The sequence below is a fragment of the Xenia sp. Carnegie-2017 genome, unplaced genomic scaffold (genome assembly GCF_021976095.1).
Source record: "Xenia sp. Carnegie-2017 unplaced genomic scaffold, XeniaSp_v1 HiC_scaffold_19, whole genome shotgun sequence".
In the NCBI taxonomy this organism is placed as follows: Eukaryota; Metazoa; Cnidaria; class Anthozoa; order Malacalcyonacea; family Xeniidae; genus Xenia; species Xenia sp. Carnegie-2017.
The window spans coordinates 3173396-3193045 of NW_025813481.1; the positions used below are offsets into that span (position 1 = coordinate 3173396).

Consider the following 19650-nt stretch of genomic DNA (forward strand, 5'->3'; position numbering starts at 1 on the left):
TTATAACCCTGAAGGAAAAAAAGTAATATAGCTTTAACTTTACCAGTAATAACAATTCAGTCGTTATTTGGCACTGTATATGAATACAACGATATTGAATCTAAAGTTACAATTATAAAAGGAGCCTTTAACGATCTGATATTTAACATATTTGATCAAAATTACAACCCTGTTAATGTAGGTAGTATTCTACTGGAATGTTATCTTGAGTAAGTTAAATGGATGAAGACATTAAAATTGAGCAAAGTTTAAGAGATATTTATTATGATCCACAAACAGGGTATCAATCAGCAGAACGGCTATATCAGAAAGCATTAGAAGAAGGTATAGATGTTAGTAGAAAGCAGGCTAAAGAATGGTTAATATCTCAAGACACATATACTAGATATAAACCTATTATTAGGAGACATAAATTTAGACAAACAAGGATAAACTATCTTGGTGAACAAATACAAATGGATTTAGTTGATATGGGCTCTTATAAGTATAAAAACAATGGTTATTATTGGATATTAACAGCTATTGAAATATTAAGTAGATATGCATTTACTATCCCTGTTTATAGGAAAGACACAAATAATATGATAAAAGCTGTTGCAAAACTATTAAGTCAATTTAAAGATAGATTTAATGATTACCCGAAACTAGCTCAATTTGATGATGGTAAAGAATTTTATAATGTAGGTGTCAAATCATTATTAGAGAAACATGGAATTAAGTACTTCTCTACTAAAAATGATAAAAAGGCTGCGATTGTCGAACGATTCAACAGAACAATTAAAACATCAATGTGGAAATATTTTTACAGTAAAGGAACATATAAATGGATTGATATATTAGATGATTTAGTATATAATTATAACAATACAAAACACAGTACAATCTTGATGAAGCCTAAAGATGTTAATAAAAATAATGAAAATGAAGTATGGAATACATTATACAATCATGAAGTTGCTTATTTACTATTACCTAAGATTAAAATTGGTGATATGGTTAGAATATCAAAGTATAAATCTATATTTACGAAAGGTTATGAAGCAAATTTTACAGAAGAGTTGTTTAAAGTGACTAAAGTTATTAGAGGAGATCCGAATTTATATGAGATAGAAGATGTAGAAGGAGAGCCTATAATTGGTAAATTTTATGAAAATGAACTATCAGTTGTTAATAAGAAAGATGATGTTTATAGAGTTGAAAAGATATTAAAACGTAAGAAGGTTAAAGGTAAAAAGATGGTTTTAGTTAAATGGTTAGGTTATGATAATAAACATAACAGTTGGATTCCTGAAAGTGAAATACAAAATATAGAGTAATCTATATAATGGCTGAAGGAGGTTTTGATTATATTGAATTAGAAGATAATAAGCAAGAAGATAATAACAATGATAATGAAGATCAAGAAGATAATAACGATGATAATGAAGATTGGCAAAATTTTCAATTTATTGATGAAACGTCATTTACTAATGATAATTACGGTGTAACAATAAGAAGACCTACAAATAAAAATAATACGCTTCCTGATGTTCCTACTAATTCCACTCCTGTTTATACAGATATTATTAGACCTGAAAATGAAGTTTCTTTTTCTGTTGAATCTTTTATTAAAAAAAAATATAAAAAAGAGTTTAGATTTAATCACTTAAAAGGTATTGCAGCTTCTGAAGGTATAAATTTTAGATTAAATTTAGGTAAAACTAAGTCGAATCATATTACTTATAGACCATTAAATACAAAAAATAATCGAGGTAATAGTATAATTGTTTTAAAACGTAATAGTAATGGAATACTACAATATAATAAAAATACAAATGCTAAAGAAGCTGTTAAACAATTTAAAAACGAAATTAAAAGAATTATTAATTTGCAAGATGAATTTATAAAAACTGAAGAGAGTATGCCTATGGTTAATTTAAATAATGAATATACAGAGAATTTCGATCAAATAACTAATGAAGAACTTAGAGAACATAAAGGCGTGATGACACCATCTGGAACTATTGATAAAAGAACACGACCACAATTCATAGAAGCACAAATAAATCACTTTGCTGAAGAGTTAAACAAAACTATAGCTAGAATAGATGAAATAGAAAATGAAAATAGTATTGACAACAATATTGATGAATTAACTAATTTACATGAAAGAGCCGCTGAATTAGAAATTATAATTAGAGAAGAAGAAGAGCAATTAGAGAAAGAGGATGTACGAGATAAACAAGAAGAAGACATTACTAGATTACAGCGATTTAAAGAATGGGTTAAGGAAAATATCCCAGGATTATCAGCTTTAGTTATATCTGTGGCTGGGATAATTACAACCATTGTCATAGGGGCTAGAAAAGCAATCCTGCAAGGGGCTCAAGCTACTCGTAAATTTTCTAAGGCTTTAGCAAATATAGGTAAAAAATTATGGCCAGTGTTAGGACCTTTATTGAATATTATCGCTCAGGCTATATCTTGGGGAGCTAAAGGTCTAGCATGGGTATCTTCTAATCTATGGGTTTTAGCTATTGCTGCTTTGTTACTATATGACCAGTATAAACAAAGAAAAAAATAAAATATGTTTTAATATATATATGAACAGATTACAAGAAGAGCTTTTACCTGGTTATAAAAGAAGTACTATGACAAAAATTAAAGGAAATAGAACTTTTTATAGTATAACCTTTAACCCAAATAGTGTTAAACCGAATGAACAAGTTTATGTTAATATACCAAAATTAAAACCAAATAGTTGCTTAGTGCCTGGTTCAGTTAATCTATCGTTTGATCTTAAAATCAGTAATACAAAAAGTCACTTTCTAAATAATCTCAGTCAGATTTTACAACATAGAATACAAATTAAAATCGCTGGTGAGACACTATACGATTGTAATAATCATAATGTTATAAGTATATACAGAGACTTGTGGTTGCCCAAAAGTGATCGACAATGTCTTATTGAATATGGCATATGTAGCCAAAATCTAAGAAAACTTATTTCTAAGGATGATAGTGCTGCAACAAGTGGAGATTCAAAAAAAGTAGAAGATAAATTAATGTATGATATTTATGGTACAAGGCAGAAAATTAATATTGATAATATTCTTAAAGATCATGGTCTCTATGCACCATTTCGAATGCATAATTCCTTTCAATACATAATTACATTACCCCCTAATGATCAAGTCCTTATCGCTCAAAGCAACCAAACTATCGGTGATTATGAATTAGAAAATATTCAGCTGGAATATGAAACTATTGAAAATCAAGAAATTGCAGATGAGGTTACAAATATATATTCTATAGGAAGAAGTCTATTTTATGAACATATAACGCTCTTAAAAAAGGAAAAATGGGATAAGTCAAGTACATTACAGAATATTAACGTCAATATTCCTCGTAAAAGTATTAAAGGCGTTTTACTACTATTCACAGAAAATTCAGTTAGTGATAGTGAAATATTCATATATCCCAACATTGATGAAGTTAAAATAACTATCGAAGGTGTCCCAAATTGTATTTTCGCCCAAGGTATGGGTAAAAGAGTATTTTTTGAAGAAGCTAGAAGATTTTTTGATAAAACTACCCCAATAGATTGCTTCATGACAATTGAAAAATTTTATAAGGATAAATTTTCATTAGTTATCGATCTTCGCACATTTCAAGAAAAAAATATTGCTGGTAATGGTAAAAAAATCATTAATACTCAAAACGGCATTCTGCTCGAAATTAAAAAAAGAGCATATACAAAAGATTTAAAATGTTACATCTATATTGTTAGTGATGCTCTTGTTCAATTTGTTAATAATGATTTACAAAGTATTCAATACTAAAATAACCAGTAATATATATATGAATACACCTTTTAATATGATTATTGTAGGTATGACAAATTGTGGTAAAAGTCATTACCTTCTCACAATGTTAGAAAAAAACTTTAATAAACATTTTGATTATATTTTTTATTATGTCCAACGCTATCATATAATAAAACCTATCAAGAATGGGAATATATAAATGATTCTGATTTAATTAAAGTAGAATGTGACCAAGATCAGGTAGATATTGTTTTAAAATATGTTAGTGATGTATATAAAGGTACAAATAGTCTTATTCTAATTGATGATTGTGCGAGTAGCTTAACTGTAAAAAATAGGACATCTGAATTAGTTCGTTTAGCATTCAGTGCTCGTCATTATAGGCTTTCTACAATTATAGTGACACAGCAATTAACAAGTATTGCAAAACCTTATCGTGAAAATATAAGTTATTTAGTTACATTTTATAATACAAACCGCAATGATATGAAAACCATATTTGATGATTATCTTTATGGTGTTGATAAAGATGATATAGAAGAAATAACCAAAAAATTGAAAAATAATAAGTATGCACATTTAGAAATACAACTTGTATACCCATACCAATGGAATATTGTTATTCCGCAATAAAACATGTGTTAATATATATATATATGCCAAAGCGTAAAGAGCCTGAAACAATTGATGATATAATTAATGAGATTGATTCCGCAATTGATATTATCAAAGATGCTGTATGTGATGATAATATACAAGATAAACAGCAAGAAAGTTTTAATAAAAGAGATCAACTACTTAAACTAGCTGAAGATGGTGATTTAGACAAGTCAGTTGCTTACATTAAAAAGGCTAGTCAAAAAATTATTGATAAATTGTAAATTGAAAAAACGATTACAAAAAGCCAATGAGTTTTTAACTGATTTAGTTATATCAAAATTTTCAGATATATTAAAAGGGTTTGATGCTATTGAAGATCCCAAAGAATTAACCAAACAGCTTAAATCAGACGATCTTTTAAAACGAGATGTGTACAGTTTAGTAGAAAGATTATCTCCATTTTTACCATTTTTAGGGTTTTTATCTGGTGGTGTAACAACCGTTAAACATGTTTATGAACATAAAAATAATAAACCGAATATATAATCTGAGTAATAATATAAATGAGCTTATTTTATGGACATGATAAAACAGATAATAATGTAAATATACAAGGATCTGTAGATAAAACACATCTATCAGATAATTATTATACTAAAACTCAAGCTGATGGTAAATTTAATGACTACTATACTAAAACACAAGCTGATGGTAAGTATGCTTTGACTTCTAATTTACTAAAATATTATACTAAAACACAAGCTGATGGTAAGTATGCTTTGACTTCTAATTTACTAAAATATTATACTAAAACACAAGCTGATGGTAAATTTAATGACTACTATACTAAAACACAAGCTGATGGTAAATTTAATTACTACTATACTAAAACACAAGCTGATGGTAAATTTAATGACTACTATACTAAAACACAAGCTGATGGTAAGTATGCTTTGACTTCTAATTTATCCAAATTCTATACAAAAAATGAAATCGATAGCAGAGTAAATGGTAAAGTAGTATACCATAGTAATCAATTAAATTACAACTCAAATGTTAGTAGCCAAAAAGATATTATAAATATTCTTTTTAACAAAATTAAATTTATTAAATTTACACTTCTATTTATAAATACATCTGATAAATCTAAAACAATTCAATTAAATATTATGGTAGATAAGATTAATAAAAAATTCATCATTAAAATAACAAATGATAACGAAAAAAAGATAGCTGATGCAATACTAGATTTATATCACGTATACTGTGCTGATGATGATTTAATCAATATTTCTATTATTATTGACCCAAAAGTATCAAACGCTTCCATTAATTATAATGAATGGGTAAGAAAATGGAATAAAGCATTTAATGGATTATCCAAAATACAAGTTTATTCACAACATACATCTACATTGTCTATGGTATATAATGGTTTTTCATCAAATTTTGCGGCTACTATAGAAGATAATATTCTAGCAACTAAAAAATTTGTAAATGATGAAATCGAAAAATTAAAAAAATTTATTAAAGATAACTATCAAGCTAAAACTGAAGATGAAGATGAAGAATAATCCTCAGGTTTGACTATATATAACATAACTTTTGTAACTAGTAATTAATACAAAACGGTTTACCGCATATATACCTTTTGTAATAACTGTTTGCTGCAGGCAGTTTGTAAAACATTGTATTATTATACATGCGCTGATATTTACATGTGCTGGTTACATAAAACAACCATTATTAAAAACATGCACTAAGACACGCGCCTGACAGACAAATCAACTAAACAACATTTTATTATTTCCACTAAATTATAAAACATGCGCTGATATTAACATGTGCCGGTTACATTAAACAACCATTATTAAAAACATGCACTAAGACACGCGCTTGACAGACAAAAACCAGCTGTATTGATTACATAGTTTGTAAAACATTATATTATTAAAATGCGCTGATGAAATGTACTAGCTCCATTAAGCAACCATTGTTAAACATGTACATGTGACACGCGCGCCGCTAAAAACCAGCTGTATTGTTTCCATAGTTTTGTAAAAGAGCATATGTTATGTCTGTCGTCCTTCGGACACTACTGGTGCGCTCCTGATTCACTTCGTGAATCACCCACCGTCGCTGAGGATTCTCGGGGCTCCATCCCCTGCTCAATTTTAGCTACGCTAAAATTTGCGCTGCCGAGCCCCTCCGAACCGATGCTTTGTTAACATTTATTTGTAAAATTTAAACGCACCTATATATTTCAAAAACATATAGATTCCATATTTTTTACCCCCCTTTTTCCCACTACTTTGAAAACATGGGCTTTTTGCACAGCTTTGTTTACATGGCCTTTTGCGTTGGTATCCCTTTGAAAACACGGCCTTTTTACCACTACTTTGAAACAATGACTTTTTTGCGCAGCTTTGTTTACATGACCTTTTGTGTTGGTTACCCTTTGAACCATGGTCTTATTTTGCGCTGATACCCCCATGTCTTATACTACTTTGGTCATAACATTTTAACATTCAGACACTAAATTTCATATTGTATGTTAATGTGAAAAAGATGTGTGTTTTATCCATTGCAGAATTGCTTAATCTATTATAGGAGATCTAGCGTTTGCCAAAATTAATTATAGATGCTCAATTTTAAATTCAAAATATATTCAAACCAAAACTATTGAATTTGAATTTCAAAAAAGTTAAACTTTATGAATGCACTTGCCTCTATGTATTTGGAAATGGAAGTATATCCAAGTATGAGATACAGCAATTTATTTTGACGTACCCTAGATCCGCCACTGGCTTTATTGAGTTAGAGGTTGGTATGGTCATGCAATAAACTAATCGTGGAACGTCGATTATTGCGCGTGAATTGTATGATGATCAACTTAATTCTACCGGAGTAAATGTTATTTCCATGTCAAAGTAAAAACATCCGTGTTTTCTCATCCAGAGAAAAACACAGCAATATTATATGTTATGTGATATTGCCAAAACAGATAAAACTGTGAATTGATGAATTTATTGCATGAATTTATCAGTCCTTTTTTAATCTCTCCTGATTTGTACTTCTCCTTTAAGGTCAAGAATTTTTGCGTCAACCATGGAAATGTTTTGATAAATCAATAATGCATCAGAAAAAGTTTAAAAGGATGGAAGAATATGGACGCGAACATCCAGAAGAAGTTACACTGCTCAATGAATTGCGTGTAATTTTCAAGGAGGAGTTTTTGCTTGGCAAAGGAAGTGATGGAACCCGTGTTTACCTTGCCCTAGGAAATAATGGTTATGGAAAAGCAGTAAAGCGAATACACAAAGATAGCGACAAAGACTGTGGAAATCGAGAAAAAAAAATGTTGAATGAGTTTAATGCAAAGCGATCAAATTATGTTGTGAATATTTTGTATTTAGAAGAGAACCCTGACGAAGAGTATTTGTACATGATATTAGATTTGTGTGAAGAATCGTTAGAGAATTATGTGGAATCCTATTCTTTGCAAGATCTTCAAAAAGTCGTTCCTAAAATTCTTATTCATATCTTAAAAGGTCTAGCTCACCTTCACAGCAATGAGCGTCCTATTCTTCATCGGGATTTAAGACCATCAAACGTTCTTCGAGATGTACAAGGAAACTTTTTAATTACAGACTTCGGTATTAGTTATATTTTATGCGATGGAGCTGTGACATATCAAAGCATGCAGAGAGGAGCTAGATATTGGATAGCTCCAGAGTCATATGACGCATCAGATGATACAATTAATAAATTTCTTTACAAAAAAGAGTCTGACATTATGGTAAGTTCTTGAAGTAGAACTAGAGGTCCAACTACAGCTCAATGTTTTATTTGCATTAAATTAAATATTGGTATTTGGTAGTGATAATGATTTTACCTCAATTTTTTTCTTTACCTTGATTGTATCGTCATATAGTGTCAACCTATAAATTTAAATAAAAATAAATAAATTTTTGTTAATCGTGTTACAGCAGGGGCGGATCTAGGATTTTTCAAACATCAGTCATAAAACGTCGGAGGCGCTCCGCACCTGGGGGGATCTGAGGCATTCTCCCCTGAGAAATTTTGAATTTCAGAGCCTTAAAAATGCCATTTTTAGCGTTTTAGAGCAATACAAAATGTATTTTGTGGGCATCGTTTTTCGTAATTGCATATTTCGCTTACGTTTTTCTCAAAAAAAAAAAAATGAAGTGAACAATACTTGAATGTTTTGCCAAATTTTTAGGCTCATTATCATGCCAAATATATGGCTCATTAGCATGTCTAGGAACGTAAAATTTATTTTACAACAATGCTATTCAAAAAAAGATGTAGTCTTTAAAAATTTCTACCAAGTTGTCAGGCATAGACCCCCCTAGAGACCCCCATTCAAGCCTCTATGTAATGAGTTAAATTAGAAATTTGGTACAACAAGTGACAGTTCATAGATAGAGAAAAGCTCAGACTTAAAACGGTGCAAGTTTATTGTAACCCTTTACCCATCTCCACATCAGTGCCAGCAAATTCACCTTTTGAGAAAAAACTCAAAATTTTTTTCTGCCAAAGATTAAGCAAAAATTATCAGAGTGAAAATTTGCTGTTAAGGACAGCTTAATGCCATAAATGTTTATTAGGCATTTCACTAGACTATTATCTTATGCAAGGTGTGCTATATAGCAATCACTAGCACCATTGTATTATCAAATACAAACAGAATGTAACCAACATGTCTTTAATTATATAATTAGATGTGTCATGCTTACTGGTTATGATAAATATCTTTTCATATGATCAAAGCTTGTTCAAATGTAAATCTGAAATAATTTAATTTAGAAATTATACTGACCATCAGAAAAATTACCTAGTGATCATGAAAAATACTTTGCTGTTTTGCCAAATTTCAAGGTTTATCTGCATACATAGGAAGACATTTTTACTTTATAGAAAATGCTTTTCATACATCAATAGCCCTTTGGAATTTATGGCAAACAATCTGGTATGAGCCGTAGATTAACACACCTTTACATCTCTACATGAGGTGTTCAGTTAGAAAAGGGGACAATATGTGACATGGGACAACATTTCATGTATGTGAAATACTTAGGTTTAATACCATTCCAGTCAAATTGTCAAAATAAAAAGCTTCATGGATCAGAAGACTCAAAATCACAGGTTATAGTAAACAGCTTCTCATGTAATCAATGTTAGTTTTCTCAAATCTTAAACAATATGTAGTATAACTGTCCAATGATTGAATGATAAATAATCATAAACTGAAAAGCCCCAAACATTTGTTTATGATAAAGTAAATAATAGTATGGCACCTTATGGCTTCAGCTTTTTTGTCCATTGAAATTTATTTGCAGGAATGCAGGATTTCGCTGCCATATAACGTTCACGATTCCCCAAGCACTATAGAAATCATAGCTAAAAGTCCTTCGGCAACAACAATTTTAGAAGCATCAATATGCTTACCATACGCCATATTAACATAAATCGCATCACACACTCGCATAAATTGACTTTGATATATTACATTCATGCATACACTTCAGTTGTCCTTTACTTACGATTTTGGATGTAAATTCCTGCTGATAAAACTCAAAACAATGTTGGCTTGCTTTTGAACATCAATGACTGAAATGTCGCTCGCGAGATCGTCTTTGCCAAGCATTTACAATTCATCCATAAATTTTGCGCCCTCTTGAAAAAATTCCCAGTTTGGAAAGCAGCATTCATATATATGAATTTGTAAAAGATTTCCATAAATTCCATCTGATTGTAGTTTAGTTTCTATCGTGCTTAAGAAAATTACTATGAAACGATCAAACATTCAATTCAGACAGTGAGGTTGACTATGTTAGTTCAGTTGGCTATCAGTCGAAATCGGTCAAACCAATCACAGTAAGACAAAAATTTATACGAACCAATTACACGATAGCAATTGGACTCCCTTATAGGTCCGGCCACCCCGCTTATCGGTCGAGATTATTCCAGATCGTCCACTGATCTGGCTATTGACCAATGAAATAAGCGTTTTTGGCGTTCATAGACTCCTTTATCAGTCGAACCAGTCAAGCCACCCCGCTTATCAGTCGGTTATTCCAGGTCAATTAAAATTCAACTGATGTGGTTACCAACGACATATTCATTGCATTACTCATTAATTTTTGAATTTCAAACATCAGTCGCGCGACGGATTTGACATACTCTAGATCCGCCCCTTTGTTACAGTTACAATTGTATGTTGCTTATTTAAATTGCTTTTAATACATATATATGGCTACAATTCAATTTGGAGAACATTTTTTAGATTTTTTTAAGCTGCACATTTATTGTTGAGTTCTGCATATCGCAAATAAATTTAATCTTTAAAGTTTAAGTATCCACCACTGACTGTTTATGACAATTTTTTATTACAAATAGTTTGCCGGAATGGTGGCTTATTATGTTGCAACAGAGGGAAAACATCCATTTGGACAAAAACGGCATACACTGGACAACATTTTGAAAGGAAACCCTGTTGGCTTGGACGAAATCAAGGATGCCGCGTTCAAAGACCTTTTATCGTGGATGCTACAGTTAAAACCTGAAGACAGGCCATCTGCCAATGAGGCGTTAAAACACCCTTATCTACAATCAGACGAAGAGAAATTTAACATGCTGTGTGATATGGGGAACCAACTGGAGGTGAAACATTTACAAGGTCAAAATTCTCCCACTTTAGACGTTTATACGCAGTTGTATGGTTCCACAGAGTGGATGAAGCGTATCAATGATGAAGTCGTCAAAGATTTGATCAACTTTGGAGTAAACGACAGTTTAAGAACTCTAAAGTACAAGTCTACATGGGCAGGATGCTTAAGATTTCTACGAAACGTTGACCAACATTGGCAAAATGACCCTCTTCCGCATCTATCACAATATATGAAGCAAGGCAATTATAAAGAATATTTCCTACAAGTTTTTCCGGAGCTTCCTCTTCTGGTGCACAAAGTCGTAAGGTCGACTGACTGGAAATCCACTCCAGATCTGGAAGAACACTTTGCTAGTAAGTTAACCATTAAAATATTTCTTTTTCGTCCATGATGTAGCTAATCGATCTCTAAAATCTCTATGTGTAAAAATTGCAACCTAGTCAGTCAGTTATTTCGGTTATACAGTCGAAGTGTAAATTTTTTGAGTTTGATTTGTCGCGATATGTTTGTTTATAAGTGCATCAAAGATTGTCACGAACAAGCTAACTATTTTAAAAATTTTATCTCCGGCATCCTCTCTGACGGTATGAAATGGTTAAAACGTAAATATATTTTTAACATATACTAATATTGATATGGAGATAAACAAGGAGTGAGAGTTTGCAGGGACGGCTAAGCAACATTATGAAGTGCGGGGCTAAGTCTTCATTTCTACTATGGCGTCTGAAAAAACACCTCTAAACAATGACTTCAGCTTAGTCTAAATATATTTTTTGAAAAAAACAAGGGCTTCAGCTCTTCCAGCCTCCCCGGATGTTAACGTTAGTGCAAAGCTTATGATTAAATGTAAGGATTTTTATAGTTAGACAAAGTATGACCCTCACACTTCAAAAAGTGTTTATCTTGTTTATAAAGTTTTGAATGTTCCAATATCAGCAATGTACATGGCAATGAATAATGAACATTTCCTAAGAAATTTGTCTCCACAGGGGCAATACTTCCTAGTAAATATGCTCCCACTTCGGAATTTGGCCCCCCTTACAAACTTTAGCATCTATTTCAAAAATGGTACAATTTTTTTCAAAACGAAGATCAGAGACCATCTAACATAATACAAGTTATGTAGATTTATACATGACTCATTGAACTTGTCTTGTTCCAACAAAAAAACATATGTTTTGTTACTTTTATATGTTTTTAATCGTATTATATTTTATTGCTTATGTTCTCTAACGGTTTAATTAAAATTAGTATTTTACGAGTGTTTTGTCTCTGTATTGACGTATCATATGTAAATGAAAAAACAATTTTTATTCGTTATATTGCAAAAGAAATCAATAGAGGTTATTTTCATCCAATGAGAGTAGCTATGTTCATCCAATAAAGTAAGGACGAATATTTGTAGAGATATCACGATAACAAACGGAATACATATAATATATAAATCCTAACATGGTTTTTAATATGCACATGAAAAAATATGTGACTTGGACGAGATTTGAACTCGCACCTTCGGGATACTAGTCCGCCGCTCTATTTGTTGAGCTACCAAGCCCACAGGGATTGGAGATGAGTCAAATCTCTTAAAACTGCGTATGGACGAGAGATTCTCGCCACTATAGCAGTTTACAAACATATTTTTCATGTGGATATTAAAAACCGTGTTAGGATTTATATATTATATGTATTCTCTGATGACGGCTTTGGAATAAAGTCGAAACACGGTGCCATCCAGTAAACTGCAGGGTATATTATAAGTGTGAGCGTGAACTTTCTTTTTATTGTTGGAGGTTGCTCTGAGCTAGATGAAGGTTGGTATACTCAAAGAATATACTTATTATCAATGCTTATAAATAATGCAAAAATATTAAATAGCTATCCGAGGAGAAAGATAAAATGCTCCCTTCAAGAAAGAAAAATTCAAAAGAAAATTCATGTGATGATCATCCTTTATTTATTGAATTTTTTTTCGGTAAGGTGTAGTAAATTGACGACTGTTGATGAGCGCTTCGAATACCTGTGTCAAATCAAAAAAACTTTGCATACATGTGTAGAAATACTGTGTAGTCGGTTTCCTGTTGCGCATGTAATCCACTGCTCGTCAGTGGATACAATTTTCTTAATAACATTTTGATAGGACTATACATTGCCGACAGTTCTCTTAGACTGCAATTGACGTACCTATGTTGAATCTGTCGAATCTTTAAATGTACATCGCACAAAGCAAATGTCATTGTATTCATGACCTGTATAGCCAGACTTGCATCATATGTTTAAGTTCATTGTCATTAAGAATCGTTTTTACGTTACTATTTTTAATATGGTTATGTACTTATACGTTGCTTGAAAGTGATGCATGAAGCATGAAAACGCTGCAAAACAAAAAGCATACAAATATTAATATTCATAAATGCACAAAAGCACTTCCTATCAAGGCATTTAGCTAACATCTCGGATGTTTCGTAGTTTCGGTTTGACCTCATGATGTTAATTGTTTCTTCCAAACATACACAATACAAATTTGCTTTATGCTAATCTTGACGTTATACGCACTTTACTACAGACACCATGAGTTATTAAATGGTTTGTCTCGTTCCTTGAGCCATGCGTATTTAAATAGCTCAGTTCCGTTTCTATACGATTGCTGGGACGATGAGTATGGTTGGTGTAACGCTCGAAACATCTGGCCGTCATACCAATGTACAGTGTTGATTCGTTACAATCTGTTCTTGTTTGGCCTTGTAAACAAGTGATGAAATCGTCTTCTTTCAATAGGGCTTTTTATTTTATTCAACAATTGTAATTTTTTTGTGATGAATGTACTTTAAGGCTATTTTCAAGTAGGAGGCTATTTTCCGCGCGTAATAAACAATTATTGGATGTGGTTGAGCGTGAAATCAAGAATTAGTCAGACCGAGGTCAATGCCATCTTCGGGATGTTTGTTCATATTGATACAAATTTTTCTAACTGTCTATTTTAGCTCCTCAAAAAACTGAGAAAATTAAACTTTTGCATCAAAAGAATAAAGTTAAACGTTACATGATGCTACCATTTGATTTTATACATTTATATTAATGAAAAGGGTATTGATGTACTTACTATAAAGATGGATTTCAAAATAGCAAATACCATGGTGAATGGTGATAATAGATAATAACAATGTAATAGTTCTTAAAAGAACTGTTTTAACCAGAAAACTAACGCAACAATTCAAAGGAACCGTTATTTACAGCTAGAAAGAGACACTATGCATTTCGGCAGACTACTCGTCAGGTGTCAACGTCTGCTAAATGAGAACCTCCAAATCATGCTATATTTATCATGTTACAAAAGGTCAATGTCATCCCTATTTTTAGAGATGACACTTAAAACAGAGACAGATTAAACACGTAATCCTTTTGTCGGCAAAGAAAAGGATTAGTCAATTTAATTAATACCGACTCCATGACGCGTAGCTGGAATAAAAAGTGACATTTTTTAATAATTTTAAAGTTTTCATCAGAATAAGCATTGGCACAGCGAGTGTTGCTTAAAAGATGTTTTCCAATCGCTGAATGACATAGAATCGGATTTTCACTTTTACACCCACGTTTTGGTAGTTGTCGTAAAGGAACAGTTTTATTCCTGACAGAAGCTGGTACATGCTGTTTTATTCTTTCATAAATGTGTGTAAAAGTGAAAATCCGATTCTATATGATTCAGCGATTGGAAAACATCTTTTAAGCAACACTCGCTGTGCCAATGCTTATTCTGATGAAAACTTTAAAATTATTAAAAAATGTCACTCGTAATTCCTGCTACGCGTCATGGAGTCAGTATCAATTAAATTGACTAATCCTTTCCTTTAGCGACAAAAGGATTACGTGTTTAATCTGTCACTGTTTTAAGTGTCATCTCTAAAAATAGGGATGACATTGACCTTTTGTAACATGATAAATATAGCATGATTTGGAGGTTCTCATTTAGCAGACGTTGACACCTGACGAGTAGTCTGCCGAAATGCATAGTGTCTCTTTCTAGCTGTAAATAACGGTTCCTTTGAATTGTTGGGTTAGTGTTCTGGTTAAAACAGTTCTTTTAAGAACTATTACATTGTTATTATCACCATTCACCATGGTATTTGCTATTTTGAAATCCATCTTTAAGTTTGTCACCACGACAAAGTCTCGGTTTCATTATTTACTACAAACAAAGGTCAATGTCAGTAGAGTAGTCAACTGTATTTTGTTTTACTTATGTACTTTTGTGTGTCATTTGTGTGTTGTATATTAATGTATTTGTGTAAATTCCATTAACTACATGTTGCTAATTAAAGTTGAAGAAACATAAGAGTTTAAATTATGGGATCATCATTTTTTACTTTGTCTGATACATTTTGTTTTTTTCATTGATGAAAAAGTCACAAAAAATGTGAATTGAAAATGTAGTTTTACACATGTTATCTACATGAGAATTAGCAGATTTTTCAAAAAAGAATTGTTAAGAAATCTTTGGGACAAGCTTTCAAAAGAGTACGAGGAATATCATCTAAAATTTGCATTACCAATCCGATTATCATTTGTTATTATTGGTGACTAAATTACTTTGATTTTAGGCTTGAGTAGAACTATAAATATTGTGCATTAAATGTAGAAAGTATTAAAGGGAAAACAGACTATAGTAAAAAGTAAAAGTACTGCGTACCATTCGCAGGAATAACGAAACACCTATAGTTAACATAATTTTTGAAGATCCTTTTTCGATTTGGTACAAATACCCTCAGATTTTTCCTAGTAAGACCATCTTACACAGCAGTCACGACGAAGTCAGTATGATCAAATTTGTTTACAAAATATATGACACTTTGTCGTAAACAAACAACCATTTACAGTTCCCAAAAATCTGTTAAAACGTTAAATAGCTAGAAGGGAACATTTTTTTGTATGGTGTTTAACAAATAAAAGCTTACATTTGTTGCAATACTTTTTAAAAATATTATCATTCTTAAATGTTTCATATTTACATTGCTTCAGCTTCTGAAGAAAAGAAATCTTCGCTATATCTACTAAATGATAATGACAGTGATGCTGATATTGGTATAACGTCTACATCAGGACCTAGTAAGTAATGAAATTTTATATGCAATTATTTACACAAACGTAATCTTTATTGTCTTTTGAAATGTGAAGTACAAACAAGAATGCAATGTAAGCATTGAGATTCGTTTATATCTTCCTTATTCACATACTTTTGTTAACGGTCAAAAATGTGAGATGTAATGAAGTGTGAAATAACTCAGCGAGTATTCCTTTTATCTTGCTATGATATATTAACCGTGTAATGTAATGCATTAATTTCCAGCTTCTTACGAAAAGATATCTTTACCATTTCCCATGAGTGACAAAGACTATGACGACATTGACAAAACTCCTTCTACAGCAGTACTTGGTAAGAAATTGTATTTTGTTAGCAAACATTTGCACAAGCATCTTACCTTCCCTTTAAAAGTCTAACACAAACATAAGAGCCGTTTATATCAATCGTATCATTCATACGTTTGTAAAGGGTCAGATAAGAGAGTTTTAGAAATTTTTCATCATACTGTAATGTTATTTAATTGCATTGCAAGAAATTAGTTTGATTTATCTATTAGATGATGATAACAGTGAAGTCATCATTGGTGTTTCGCCTTCCACATCAAAACCGGGTAAGCAAAAGAATTTTGTTAGCCAACATTTGCCCAAACATTTCCATGTTTTGCAACGCTAAATACAAACAATAATTTATAGCCTAATAAATTAATTTGAAAAGGTATCGTTATATGTAGCCAACAAACTTTGTTATCATAGAAATTTGATCAATATGTATAGAAAGTGAAAACTGGCTATGATGCTAAAAGTGAAATGTGAAAACCATCATGATCAACGTGTCAGTTACATGTATACGTTACACGTACACAAATGAACTTAAATAGAATAATGTTGAAAAAATCCTTTTAAAACATATTATTTGATTATTGATAGCCAATAAAAGCCAATAATTATGTTTACGAATACATAGTTTCATTTAGCGTTTAGGTAGTAGCTAGATGCCTTGATGTTGGATCTAAGTTATCCGTTTCCTTTACTTTTTTTTGTGAAAGATAAATGTTTCAAGAGATATTTATGATGTGTTATGAAAGAGTAAATTATTAGTTTTACGGAAAAACTTGCAATTAAACCCACGTTGTCATTTTTCCACCCAAAAGATTAGAAACCACAAAGTAACGTAGTTCAACTCACTGGTTCGACTCTCTCTTTGCAAACACACGGTGTTAGCATAACCATGCATGTAATATTTGCAAGACCGAATAACATATAATAAATGGTTACGCTAATGCAAATTTTAAATAAATTATGGCTCGCTGAAAGGTTTAAGGGGGAGTGTTCTACGTCATGGGACCAACTTTATTGTGGCTTTATTGGATCAAATATCCCAAAATTTTACTCAGACCGACATTTTTAATCTTTTTTCCGTTTGTGGACCGACTTTTGATTCATATTTTACAAAAAGCTGGGTAGTGTAACATGTGATATACACTTTTATTTTTTTTATCGTGTGTTTAGATGCAGATGATAATTTGGATGAACATTTTTGGATGAACACAAGCTTTTCAGAAGGTAACCCTAAAAACATTTGGTTCTTTAATTCTCCGAACTCTTTTCACCTCGACAGATGCTTTCATCTTTGATTTTTCAATCTCAATGTTTCCGCATTTAAAGGGACTTTACTGCATATTTACATAAGATCGTTACACTAGAATATTTGCATAAGGTCGTTAAAAGTATGCTAAGCCGATGTGGACAGGAAAAAATTAAAATGCATGCCAAAAAGTGTTCTTTATGAAAATGCTCTTTGTGATTTAGATATTGGTTTGAGTCGTTTAAAAAATAACAAGCGTTGTTTTCAAAATGTCAGCGTTTTGACAGACTGCTATTTTTAACTACTTCCGTTATAATGGTGCAAAAAAATAAATTTTAAAAGGTTTACTCATTCCTATACTGTCACCATTTTACGACGGTGAGATACTCAACTGTGAATCGAATGCAAAACATAAATATAAACTTTGTGCTAGGGATTAATGATGGTTATCTTAATGCAGAAAAGAGTGTGGAAGAAGGATGCCTTTGTGAATGATTTTTTATATACCCGTGTTTATAAACCTGCAACATTCTTAATAAATCAAAGCGTTCTCGACCTCCACTGTGTTGCAACTAAAATAATTTTTTTCTATTGCGCTTGCACACGACGATAATAAAATTGCTGTTTTCAAAATTGATTGTACAAACTATATGCTTGTCTACAATAACCTTAAAAATATAATGATAGCTATATATAAAAATACTTTCATTTGTTTGCACATATGACATCATTACTCATGTGACGACCAATATCTTGAGCCATGGTTATTTTCCTCGTAATGAATAGAGAAACAAACATGTCATTGTTGAAGGGGAAAACCAGTTAAAAATACTTTTTATAATGGAAAATTGTAATTTGTGGGTCTGTAATTTTCATATTTTCTTATATTTATAGTCGGTGTGGTATTATGTTGCGACCAAATCTTAAAAGAAGCCCATACATTAACGTTGTTCACAGTTCATGATAGAGAGCCCATTAAATTGTTTAGTTGTGTTATAAATGAAACAAAAAATGCTCTAGTTGCTTGTCACTATAACTATATAATATTTTAATATTATTTTATTATTTATTTTTCATTATGCAGAAGAGGGAAAACAACGTTTGGAAGGTTGGTATAACGAATTATTTTCAGTTTCGTAAAGGATTATGATTAATTTTTTTTACTACTCTCAATTGCTTGAGTTGGAAAATGCTTTGTAAATTTTTAATGACTATTACTTAGGAATGAAAAATTCTTTTCATTGCATGCATGTCCGTAAAATGTCCTTATCTGAACGTAAAGTGCAGCATGTCGTAAGCAACCATTTTAACTATTTCTTATTGTTCTCAGTTAAAACAAAGTCAGTTATTGAAGGGAGCATTGCTTTGTAAACATTTGTAGAGATCATTGAGTAAATTTAATTTATTTTAAGAGGATTTTTTGTCAGGACATTCCGATACTAAATTTCATGTTTTATGTTAATGTGAAAAGGATGTGTGTTTTATCCTTTGCAGAATTGCTCAATCTAATGTAGCAGATCTAGCGTTTGTCAAAATAAATTATAGATGCTCAATTTTAAATTCAAAATATATTCAAACCAAAACTATTGAATTTGAATTTCAAAAAAATTAAACTTTATCAATGGACTTGCCTCTATATATTTGGAAATGGAAACATATCCAAGCATGAGCTGCATCAATTTATTTTGACGTACCCTAGATCCGCCACTGGCTTTATTGAGTTAAAGGTTGGTATAGTCATGCAATGAACTAATCGTGGAACGTCGATTATTGCGCGTGAATTGTATGATGACCAACTCATTTCTACCGGAGTAATTGTTATTTACAAATCAAAGTAAAAACATCCGTCTTTTCTTATCCAGAAAAAAAACACAGCAATGTTATATGT

General features: G+C 31.3%; 2 protein-coding genes across 1 annotated transcript in view; both read left to right on the top strand.

Annotated features, from left to right (window-relative positions):
- Nucleotides 1-19650, top strand: part of LOC124437963 (AP-3 complex subunit mu-1-like) — a 105538-nt gene that overhangs the window by 59592 nt on the left and 26296 nt on the right.
- Nucleotides 1-19650, top strand: part of LOC124438771 — a 134078-nt gene that overhangs the window by 5980 nt on the left and 108448 nt on the right. The window lies entirely within an intron of this gene.